A 12,658-nucleotide genomic window follows, 5' to 3' on the forward strand; every position below is an offset into this window, starting at 1 on the left:
CCTTTTTAGAAGTTGGTCTACAAGGACAGCAGAACACTGCAGTGAACTTATAAACATTCTAACATTTGAAAACTGACTTCTTGCCTTAATAGCTTCATGTTTTCATTTGGTTTTCACCAAATTTGGTAAAGGAACTTATCTTCATTCTTATTTCCTTTTGTTATTAGGTGACCTGGAAACTGTTCCTGGCTGTGTTTATACATTCATAAATACAGACTCACCAGCTGTATAAGATAAAGAACAGTTAGTTTTAATCAAGCTTCAGACACTCAATTTGTTTTGAATTCTTAAGCATTGCAGAAGCATTTATCCTTATATGATTGACAGTTTAACCCTTTAAAGAGGCCCAAATTATACTGTTTAAAAACTCCAAATCTAGGACTACTGTACAATCTAACTTTAAAACTGACACTAGTATATTCACCAAATAAGATGTAAAGCATGTTTTCTGTTCGCATCCATGGCTCTGCTACTTTACGTGCCATTTTCATGTTTCTCTGTATTTAGTATAGTTCCGTGATTTCCATGTTTTTTTTATGAACAGTTTTCAGAGGTAGTGGTCCTGATGAACTTTTATCATTTTGAGCCCTGCACTGATACTGTGCATAGTTGAAAAATCGTGGTTTTTAATAAAAGTAAATAGAATCTTATCTGGGTGATTTAGAAAATAATTCATTTAAAATGTAAAATAATACTGGAAATTAGATATTATACATTTTTGTTTTAACTTTGGCTTTTTACAGAATTCATTTTATTTCCTAATGGACTCAAATGTGTTCCTTTAAGCAGAACTTGTGACCTGAAGTGTTAACTGTGATGGCACTCTTGCCTCTGAGTCAGCAGGTTGAGAGTTCAAGTCCCACTCCAGAGACTTGAGCATAAAATCTAGGCTGACACTCTAGTGCAGGACTAAGGGACTGCTTCACTCTGAGGTGCTAACTTTCAGATGAGATGTTAATCAGAGCCACGTCTTCCCTCTTAAATGAACATAAAAGCACGGCATGGAACCAGGTGTCCTGCCCAATATTGATCTTTTAACCAATGTCTCATGTTATTTGTGGGACCTTGCATAATGCAAATTGGCTACAGTTAACAAAGACTAGACTACAGACAAAAAATGCGGTACTTAATTGGCTGCAAAATGCTTTGGAACATCCTGAGGTCATGAAAGGTGCTATATAAATTTAACTTCTAGAAGACCTGGAAGTTCTATTTTGACATTCTGATCTTTGCAGAGTTTAGGATTAACAATTACTCTTAATTACAGTAATGTGCTTACAGGAATTACTGTAGCATTGCACTCTTTTCAGACCTGAATGTAAAAAAATAGGTCATATTTCAAATGCTGAAGTAATTACAAATATTTTCAATTAAATGAAAATATGAAGATAAAAGAATTTGACAAATGCTATCAAACGCTAATTATATTTACAGTTAATATTCTAATGTCTGTACTGAATTGGTACCCTTTCAAGTAAAAGCGTAGAAAAATTACAGTATGAGGAATAGCAAATTCCCTCTTTTTCCATCTAAGTGTCAATTGGATTTAAATCATGATATACATAAAATTTAGCAGCATAAGAATGATATTTTTTGAACATTGTTTTACTCAACAGGGAACTTTTGAACTAAAACATTTTTTTAAAATTATTTTTCCTATTCTTGGCTGAAAATAGGCAGGAGACAGGTCTTTATCTTCAACATTGTTATTTGATTCCAACCATTGACATTGACAGACATTTATGGGTCTTGAGTTGGGGAGCATCACAGGTTAACTGACTTTGTGCTTAAGCCAGCTGGCAACCAAATAACTGGTTTTCCATGTGCGTTATTTTGATTGATTGAAAGGATACTGCTTTGTAATTTTTGGCATCTGTCTTTGGGATTTCTTGCAGACAGACATGTTGTTTGTTGTTCCAGTATAAGTAACATAATACTGGTTGACAGTATTACTGCTTCCTTGCCTCGTTGATTTAAACTATCAAGGTCCATCGTTTTACTCCTGTCTTATCACAATGAAGTTAGATGGGGTCTCTTCATACCCGGGGTTATAGCGAAGCTGACTTTTCAGCAAAAATAGTGTTAAACAATTCCACCTCACCTATGCAAGTATGACGTGGCTCTGCCTTAGGCAATGCGGAAAACCTATTTAAACTGTCCTCCAACAGTCCTTTTAATTCTTCTGAAAAATTATTCAATGAGCTAGAGTCTTTTTACACTTGGACTTGTATGGAGTTAGGCTTTCCTGCCCTTTCAGTTGCTGATCTTCCGCATACCAAAACATTGCCAGTATTTTGCTAAGCCTGTGGTAACAATAAAGCACAGCAGTAAGCCAATTTGAGTGTTTCATTAAATGGGTATAGTACTTTGCAGTATCAAATATGATTTCTTGTTGCAAATCCAGATGTGTCTGACCCTCTCAGTTAGTAGGATGCCAGTCTCGGTTGGTTTTTCAGTGCTCGGTTTTCTTTTTAATAGTTTTAACGAAAGATTGCTTGGATGCAGATTAAATTAGAATGACAGTTGATGTTTTGTTGAGTATTTTCAGATGATCTAATTATAGGCGTTACCATCATTCAGAGAGTGAATCAGGTGGATGGGGCCATTTGAGACAGTGAAAACACTACAGTGATCTGTCCCTTGCTCCGTAGTTAATCTGAGTTTATTAACCTGTCATTATTTTTAATAGTAAAAACGGAAACCCAAAATGCTGGAAATACTCAACAGGTCTGACAGCATTTGTGGAGAGAGAAACTAAATTAATATTTTGAGCAGAATATGACTTCTTCAGAATGGACTACTACTTGTAATTTCACTACTATCAGTAATTTGTGTATCTCACCCCTAGATCTCCTTTGCTTCTCAACTGCATTTAGTCTCTTATTATCCAAGTCCTACTTGGCCACCTTATTGCTTCTACCAAAATGCACCCCTTCACACTCCGATATTGAAATTCATTTGCCAAATGAATGCCCATTCTATAAATTTATTAATGCCATCTTGTATTTTGTTACATTGTTTGTTTGTGTCATCCATAAATCATGAAATCATACTTTTGATTCCCTAGCCCAAATTGTTTATATAAAAATGGTGAACCACAGTGGTCCCAGCACTGACCCTTGTTGAACACCACTTCCCACATTTTGCTATTGAGTAACTATCTTAACCCTGTCTTTTCTTTGTAGCCACCTTGTTGTCTATCCTGCTGCTTGTTTCCTGACTCCATGTTCTAACCTTAGTCATAAGTCTACTATGCGCTGACTTATTGAAGGCCTTTGAAAATACAAATATATTACAACTTTACCCTCATCTACCATTTCTCTTACTACTTTAAAGAATTCAACAAGGTTGCTCAAGCATGCCATTCTCTTTTGAAATTCATGCTGAATACTCTATTATGTTCAGTTTCGAAATGCGTTCTATTGTATTTTTGAGTAGAGATTCCATTTATCTATTGTTTAACCACTGACAAGCTAACTGGTCTATACTTTCTTAGATTATTCTAAACCTCTTTTTTTTATATATAGGATTAGCATTAGTCATCTGCCAGTCCTCTGCCACTATTTTCTTTTCCAATTAAACTTAATACATCAGAAAACATGCCTCTGCTATCTTTTCCTTTCATTTTTTTAATGTGTGTGGATACAATCCATGTGGACCCTGGGTTTTCTCTTCACTTTAGTTTATCAATTATCACCACCTGCTGTGTTATGGCACAGCCAGTTGGTAAATGTTGAGTTGTTCAAATCCCAAAGGGAAACTTGAAACAACTGCCTCAACTTGTTTTGCAGTTTGTATAAATTTCGAGATCTGTGCCTTGAATTCAGTAGTAGTAAGACCACCAAATCTTAAAGGATTTATAAAACTAAATTAAACGTTTATTTATAAGAGAAATACTTTTTAAATACGTGCATAGGCTTACAAATTACTGCAATGATAACTTCTAAATCCCCTAATCAATCTAACTTCGAGTTACACTTTCATTAAGATAAGAGACACAGATTTCAGAAGACCCAAGCAAAGAAACATGATGCCCTGGACAAGTCGAATTCAAATTGAGTATTCTTAACTTCAACCCTTTGAAGACAGCAGCTGACCTGCTGGGAGTGGCATCTGAGACAGCCTGCTCACTCTGCTGTCCTGTTGGCCTCGAAGACCTTGGCAGTCATCCTCTGGCCCGTGGAGCCTGTGCTGGCCCCGTCTGGGAAGGAGCTGCCAGAGTCACAGCTGGCTTCTCCCCAGTCATCACAGCCTCGCCGGATGCAACAGTCACTGGCAGAGGGGTGGAGGAGCTGCCGCTCTCATCCAGAGCACCCTGAGAGGAGCCCACAGAGATGATAGGCAGCTGCTGCGCCAATGTGAGGTCGCTTCGGACCTCCCTGCTCACCGTGGATGGATAGGCACCGAGCTGGGAAGCATGGTGCCCAGACCATCTCCCACATTGGCACTGACCAGCTGAGGTCATTGCCGATATGAGGGCTTGCTGGTCCGAGCACATCCCCAGGAAGCTTTGATTGGTCTCCTGGAGGAGCATCTCCACGAGAGTCACCAAGTCTCCTTGGAGGATGCATGGCGCTCGGCCATGAGGCTCATTGCATCAGCGATAGTCCGCATAGACTCCTCCAGCACGGACACCAAGCCAAGCATAGCCTCATGTATCTCCATCAGATGCTCCCGCACACCCTGCTGCATTTCCTGTGTCTGCTGCATCGCAGACAACTCCAGAGGCACATCAGCCACTGACTGAGCATATGCCTGGTTCCCTGCAGTCCTCCAACTGCTGGCACCGTGGGCACTCTGTCTCTGCCAGCTCCTCCAGCAACTGTGAAGTGCCCTCACCGCTGTGCTTCGGGACACTAGCCGATGTTCTAATTCCCACCGAGGTGCTAGTATCTGCGCATGTGCCTGCCTGGCAGAGATGTAGTGACGCTGGTGAGACTCCAGGGCCCTCAGGTGTGAGAGGGGGCCTCTGCTGCTCCTCCCAGCCCTGCTGTGATGATGCTGAAAGGAAGAACAAAAACATTGTCTCCATGTTAACTGCTCCAATGTTAATGTGCATCCCTGTCTCCTAGATCATTATGCCCTCATCCTTCCATAAGCAATGGTCAAGCCATGTTGCAAACTTCAATCACTGAACATTCAGCACAGCTGTTGGGAGAACAATGGTGACCTCACTGCTGAGCAAACATATCTGCCCGTGGCACTCCAGCCTCACTGACACCGGTGGGCCTGGGTGCATGGTGCCTCTCCAAATCTAGGGCCTCCTGCTCAAAGCAGCTGAGAATCGCCGACTGTGCCGGGCCGCCGCCAGTCCTCACCCTCTCGGCTGCATTATGTGCATTCTTCTGAATAGGAGAGAAGAGCATTGATTAGTGCTACTTATACCTGGACCCTCTTTGCGGACGGCGCACCCCAACCAGAGTGGGACATTGCAGGGCTCCAGTGTCTCCTCACCCCACTGCTGCCAAACACTCTCACAAAGATGCCAGGCCTGTCCCCTCACCAACCACCCCCCCCCCCCCCCCCCCCCCCCCCCCCCCCCCCCCCCACCACTTGTCAAATGCTGCCTACATCACATTAGGCACCACACAGTCTTGAAAAGCAAGGAGGCGCAAGCACGTGGACCGCAGAGGATAGCAAATCAGTTGGTGCCACGCCACCTTGAAGCCCCCCCCTCCCAGCATGTTATCACCCTGACTTTGACATGTCCTGGAGTTCTAGCTCTGAGCCTAGGTGCAGGTTTCCCCCAAAACAGTAATGTGAGTGTCACTGTTCCACATGCTGCAGGGGCAGAACCCATCCCTTCACCACCCTCTCAGGATGACCTCGGCATTGGCAATATCTGCTTGCCCACCCAGCGAAGGACACATGCCATCAATGATTCAATCCTCAGACATGGCGGGGGTGGGAAAGCCTACCTGCCAGGTTAAGTGACCAATGCCAACATGTTACTCACCCTTCCTTAGCGCAACAGATCGTTGAAGCGCTTGCGATCCAGGCACACCGCACCATGTCACGGGAGCTCACCACCTCTGCCACCTCTTCCCAGGCATATTTGGTCATGTGAGGGGGCCTCCTCCTCCAGTCCTGGGGTACAAGGACCTCCTGCCGTGCTATCACCTCCTCGAGCAGGGCAGCGAGGCAATCATCCGCAAAACTAGGGGCACAGTGCCCCCCTGCCCTATCCTCCTGCCTGGCCTGCTCAGCAGCAGCGCTCTGGGGAACCCTTCCACTAGCCATGATTTCACAGCCTTTGAAAGGCTGCAGCAGCTTTTTAAAACAGGCTGCCGGGTCGCCATTGGACCTGGCAGTCATTGCAGTCCTACTGCTGCCAGCCCACTTCGGTTGTCCTCGGGAGCTGCGGTTCATGCTGGGCAGACCTTCCCACCCACGTAAAATGGCAGCGCGGACCCGATTGCGGGTGGCGATTGGGTCCGCGCCCACTCCAGCTCTGCCCCCGCCAGCCAGAGAATTCTGCCCTATGTTTCTAAACTTCCCATGTTTACCTAATTAACATTTCAAACCTAACTTTTCTTACATCAAAGCATCCAGACTAGCTGCCTAAAATTCAATTAATTCACACACACACACAGACACATCCCACTGTTACTCTATTTTCCAACAAATTCCAATAATATTATGGAAATTATATCTTCCTGACAGCTCTATCCTAAACATAGTCTTTTAAAAAATCTTTTCTAATGTCTTGTCCACCTTTTTAGTCTCTTGTTAACACAAAGGCAAAGTACGTGTTCAATATTTCTGCCATTTTGCTGTCATTATTTGAGTTTATCTTATGCATCCCTTAGTGGAAGTGTCTCCAACCTGTGTTTTTTTTCTCTTATTTATGTTTATAAAATACTTTATGTTTACATGCCTTGATAACTTAATTTTGTAATTCCCCTATGCTTTCTTAATTATGCATCTCTTTACTTCTAATCATTATACAGTACACCTTCCCATCTCTGCAACTCACTTGATGGCAGATCCTACATTTGCCTTGGTCTCTTCTTAAGGACTTTTCCCTTGTTCTTCATATTTCTTTCTGACTCTACATCCTTTGAAACCTTCTTAAACTCCAATTCTGCTACTAAGCATTCCCCCTACTCTCTCCCTTGTTAGCCTGGTGTCCTTTCTGTTACGTTTAATTATGAACCAACTTGTAATGCTAAAAGTTTATAGAAATACAATTTTTTATTCAAATAGTTTTGCCTGCCATTTTACTTCATTCCAGTCAGCTCCAAATAACATTTATAACAGGAAAACATACAAAACAAAACCTCTGCAATTCTGAAACAAAAAGATTATCCATAATATTGATTGTTTAACGTTGGAAGTACTTGCATAGAATTCACTATATTGGTCAGGCGCATTTTTTCTGGTGACTGATCTTACATTGGAAATTTCTCCTGTTGCATTGGTGCTATTCACCCATTTTCTGCACACAGCGAGAGGAAAATAGTTGGGAGTTATAGTTCCACGGCAGCACTTTTCAAGTGGAAAACTAAGTGCACCACAACAGGTCATGTCAGGCAGTTTGGATTTGCACCACTAATGTTGTGTTAGAGCATGTGATGTTCAAACACACACAAATGCCAGACAGAAAGTTTGCAAATAATTACTATGAGGTGTGAGTGGTAGGGATCAGAGAACTTTTTTTCCTCGCATTTTATATCCTTGAAGATATTTAAGAGAATTTCTGAGCTAATGATTGAAATTATTTTTTATTTGTTGCCGAGGAAATCTGATGTTTGCTCTATGGCCAGAGCATTGTTTACATTGACCTTGGCCACTACAGCCAGAATTTGTAAGGCCTGGACAGTAGAAATTTAATAGTAGAAAAAAAACTTCCCTGATATTGAAAAACAGCAAGAGTTAAAAATCCAACAGTGAAAGGAAAGAAGAGAATATTTTTTTTCATAGTCAAGTAAATAGCTGGAATAGGTGTTTAAAACAAGAAGAATTAATAAAGTATTTGCATCTTAATGTAAACATTGTAAGTGTACTGGAGGAGGGCAATTTTGTTGCATATAGTGTAATTAGGAAAAATGTTACTTAAAATTTTGTCATGGAAGTTAGTATATGGCCTGTATCTTCCAGTATTGGAAAGAAATTTAATATTTTTATTTCATCAGCCATTGATGTAATGCCTCAATATATTTTCCATATCATAAAGATGAACATGTTACACTGGGATTTAGACTGCAAAGAATAACATTAGCCATCAGAAATGGCATTCTAGGTTATTAGCAATGTCATGGAAATCTACTAACTGATTCTAAATTTTGTCTATTTTACCATCCCAAGATTTCGAGCCTTCCTTAGCTTAAAGGGTAACACTGCCAATAATTTTGCCACTGAGCTTTAGAAAGAGAATATTGCTAGGAATAGATATTCCCTTATTTTTATCAGCTTTTTAGACTTTACAATTGAGGATCATGTCAGATCAGTTCAAAAACCAACAGTGCTAGGAAATGTAAGCTTTTTTCGAAAACTACAATTGTTACAGTAACCATTCAGGTAAGTCATGAAATGTGGCAGACACCCCCATGTAACCTATGTTATGTGTTTTCTATTGGTGTGAAAACCTTAAACAATCTGTCTTCTATTCAGTATTATGATTTACATTCTGACTTCTCAGAATAAAAAAAACTCATAGCACTGATTGAAGGAGATCTGTGCTGGCTCCTATTTCCTTTCAGACATTTATACACATCTCCTTTCCATAGCTAGTTTGGATTTGCTTCACTGTTGTTTTGTGGTGGACGTTACATGCCTTAACAAATCTCTGTGAACAAAACAAAAGTTCTGCAAACACTTGCTGCCTTTAATGCTCTGCCACTGAAAAGGCCTTCCAGTTACTGATTCAAAAACCAGTGGGAAAACATTTTTCATTATTAAAACCCTTCATAATTTAGACCACTGCCATCAGATCTTACTTTAACCTTCATTACCCCAATGTAAAGGGTTCTACTTTCTCTAGTCTGACCTCCATAACTAAAGCCTCCCTTGTTCCTCATTCCTTTAATCACCTCAGTAAGTCCTTCATTTAACCTTGTGCTTGGCAGTGTTCCCAAATGTAGATACGTTATTTTAGATAACACCAAGCTTTACCAGCCTCGTTGTAGTTCTCTTTTTAGCCTATTTGAAATTTGCAACAGATATTAAACCTTTGACATATATATTTTGGTTATGATCCTAGGAATTACTTTAGTAGCATCTATTCTGCTCTATAATAAATGTGATTGTTTTCTTTCCTCCTGTTTAATGATTGAAAATCCTACATAAGAGACCTGGTTTATTTAAGACTTTAGACTTAACATAGGAGTAGGCCATTCAGCCACTAGAGCCTGCTCTGTCATTCATGTAGGTCATGGCTGATCTGTATCTTAACTCTATCTATCACTTTATTACTTAAATCCTACCCTTGCCTAACAATATTAAAATCATGTGCTTAGCATCTTTAGTGCAAAGTCCCAGAGCAATTCAGTGACAAACTAATCTGGTAATGTCAAGAGAGAGGTTTTGAGGAGACATTTAAACTAGGGAAAGAAGTAGCAAGGTCGAAGGAGTTACACAGATTGTTGTAGAGTATGGAGCAGTAACGGCAGATGGTTCTGTGTCCAATAATAAAGCCAAGAAAAAGGAAGTTGAAAAATAGGCCATATTGAACAGAAAGCCTGTGCAGGAAAATTGGCCATAAAAGGCTGCAGAGTTAAGGGATGAGGCTGTAGAGGGACTTATAGATGAAGGCAGAAATGTTGAATTCAAACATAGGTAGACAGGGAACCAGTGAAGGTTGATAAACATAGTGTCATAGGAGAACTGGATTATTGCAGATGATGAGGTGGTTCACATAGTTTTAGACAGTTTGTGGGTGCCAGTGTTTTGGACATATTTGAAAGATATCTACTACGTTTATGCTTATTGCTACAAATTTTTATCTTGTTAGGTATTCAAATAAAATGGAATGGGCCAAAAGGTAGTACCAATTAAGAAATAAATACCTCTGCAGTTGCTTTTCTTCACTGGATATTGTGATATAAATAGATTAAAGAGGAACAACAACAACAGTTTCCATGTACAAAGCACCTTTAACATAGTAAAACGTTCCAAGGTGCTTCTCAGGAGTGTTATCAGTCAAAATTTGCTAACCCCTAATTATGGATGTAACCTTCGGAAAGACCTATTTTCCTTAGGGTAGAATCATCCCAGATTTGAACAAAGTGCAGTAGCGGGTGGGGAAAAAAGTCTTTTAACCTGCTGGCCACGATGGCAGGTTTTTGTGCCACGTCGTCCCATTCCTGCCTCCTTAATTATGCAGCCACAGGAAACCTGCCGTCTTGCTGGCAGGCAGCCTCCAATTTGCCTGCCAGCCATTACCTTGCCACTTCCTCATGCAGGGTGCCATATTTAAACTGCCACCATGCGCATACTTATCGATGCTTACAGCGGACGACTGCTCCAGTGAAGGCATGGCCCCCAAAACCAAGGAGAGTGCAGCCCCCCCCCCTCAATTCAGTCACGCATCCATGGGATGCCTTCTGGACAACGTGAAGGCCCGTCGTGATGTACTGTACCCCCACGCTGACCACAGGAAGCCCATGAGTCTCACCACTCCAGCTTGGGAGGCAGTGGCTGAAGTGGTCACTTCCAGTGCTGCACACAAGAGGTCAGCCATCCGGTGCATAAAACAGATGAATGATTTCATTTGTGCCATCAGGATAAGGCAAAGATCTTATCACTCTAAACTCTCTCACTCACAAGGCCACTACACATTCACTGGCATCTCTCTCACTGCCAGCTCAAGGGACATCACCACTCACCCTCTCACACACACCCTCGCATCCCAATCTGGCCTCATCTCCCCTGGAGACTACCTCCTCAACCCTCACCATTTTGAGGCCACTTGCACAGATCAACATATGCCCCCGCACACACCCTTGGATACCCCCCTTCCCCAGTACAGCCCTTGGCCTGCAGACTTTTCCCTTGCCTGAGGCCACTTCTCCTCCTTCCCCAAGAAAGCCCTAGCCCTACAGCTATTGAAAAGCTACCCCTGCCTTACTGCTGGTGTGGTGTGCCCATGAGCCCCCCTGAAAATGATGTGGTGCTGCCTGAGAATCCTGGTGCCGATAACCACAAGTGCTGCCCAAAGCAAGGTTGGCAAGCAAACCTCAAAGTGCCAAATGAGGCAGCTCGCCAGGTACATGTCACTTTTATATACAGTAGTGAAACATGCCGACGTGCTCGGATGGTCCTGCATGGGAGGGATGACTGTGGCGAGCAGGACTCATAATGAGATGCTAAAATATTGAAATTAGGTTCCCGATATGTGACACTGGGAAATTGCGGCCCGCAATTAACAGGTGAAGCGGGGGCGATGACAAATTAATTTCACGATGGTGTGAAACTGATCTTTGGCCGTTTCGCCATATTTTGCCCTCCCGCCTGCCATGATCCCTGACAACGGGCGGAAAATTCCAGCCTTAGCCTTGCAATCTACCCCCATATTGTGAAACATAGGGCGGACTGTCCCACAGTTGCACAAAGTGCGGTAGCGGGCAGAGCAAACAATGTTTTAGCTGTCAGCCGCCATGGCGGCTTCCCATGCCATATCATCCCAAACCCGCCAAATGGCGGGCGTCCAGCTTACACTCTCTCCATCTGTATTTATGCAGAGCAAGCTGGCACACAACAACAGGGAGAAGTCACAGACTGGTGGAGGAATGCCTGACATCAAGATCCTCTTGGACCGAAAATAGAACCATTTGGCTGTTCAGCAAGGACCTGGACCGGTCCTGCGCTGACAGTGAGGTTGACGGTACTCTACCAATTGAGGATCCAGCAGTGCAACATCTATCAGACACCGTGTTGTGAGTGATGTGTTCTGATTCCCAGGTCACTCCCATACACTAATTATCTCTCCTTGCTTTTGCAGTCACATCTGTCAAACCGCCAAGAGAGTCTATGACCCAGGACCTCCAATTAAGCCCTGAGGGAAGCTCAGAAGAGGAATCTGCTGAAACGCTTCCTCAAGACCCATCACAATGCTTACCCACACCTCCACTAGCGCAGAGACACACACCTCGGTGGGACCTAGCTTGAGCACATTACTCTTTCTGATGTACAGCAGGCGGCAGCAGTAACTTTCCTCTTCCAGCACTCGGAGGACTGCTGGAGGCCAGAAATTTGCTGAGTCTGAGTCAGATGTCAAGCCTTTGGATTCGGTCATGTCACAGTTGCTGTAGTTGCAAGGGCAAGTTCAGGAACATCAGGAAGGGATGTCCGCTGCACTCCTGAGAATGCAAGGCACAAAGGAGGAGTCTATCCACCTTAAGGCTGAGGTGATAGCACCGGCATTTAAACACACCTCCTGCACTGCTTCACGGGCTGACCTCCATCACTGACGCCATAGTTGGCCACCAACAATATGTACGTGAGAGGGGTGTGGGGCAGCCCAATCTCACTCCAGCTACCCCTTCTCCTCAAGGAGTCAGCCAGGGGCCGTTGGGCACTGATAGGGAGGAGGATCAGCAGGTATACCCCCCTGGGGCCATCCATCCAAGTGTCTCTGGGAGTGTCCGGCCCATCTGAATCCCATCTTCTTGTGAGCTCAGCAGCTCCAGCTCCACAGGCCAAGGAGGGGGCTATTGAC

At 43.0% G+C, this 12,658-nt stretch overlaps 1 protein-coding gene across 7 annotated transcripts in view; it reads left to right on the forward strand.

Moving 5' to 3' along the window:
* Positions 1-12,658, forward strand: part of sh3yl1 (SH3 and SYLF domain containing 1) — a 180,535-nt gene that overhangs the window by 62,280 nt on the left and 105,597 nt on the right. The gene's annotated exons all lie outside the window — the stretch shown is intronic.

This window comes from Carcharodon carcharias, chromosome 5, assembly GCF_017639515.1.
Source record: "Carcharodon carcharias isolate sCarCar2 chromosome 5, sCarCar2.pri, whole genome shotgun sequence".
In the NCBI taxonomy this organism is placed as follows: domain Eukaryota; kingdom Metazoa; phylum Chordata; class Chondrichthyes; order Lamniformes; family Lamnidae; genus Carcharodon; species Carcharodon carcharias.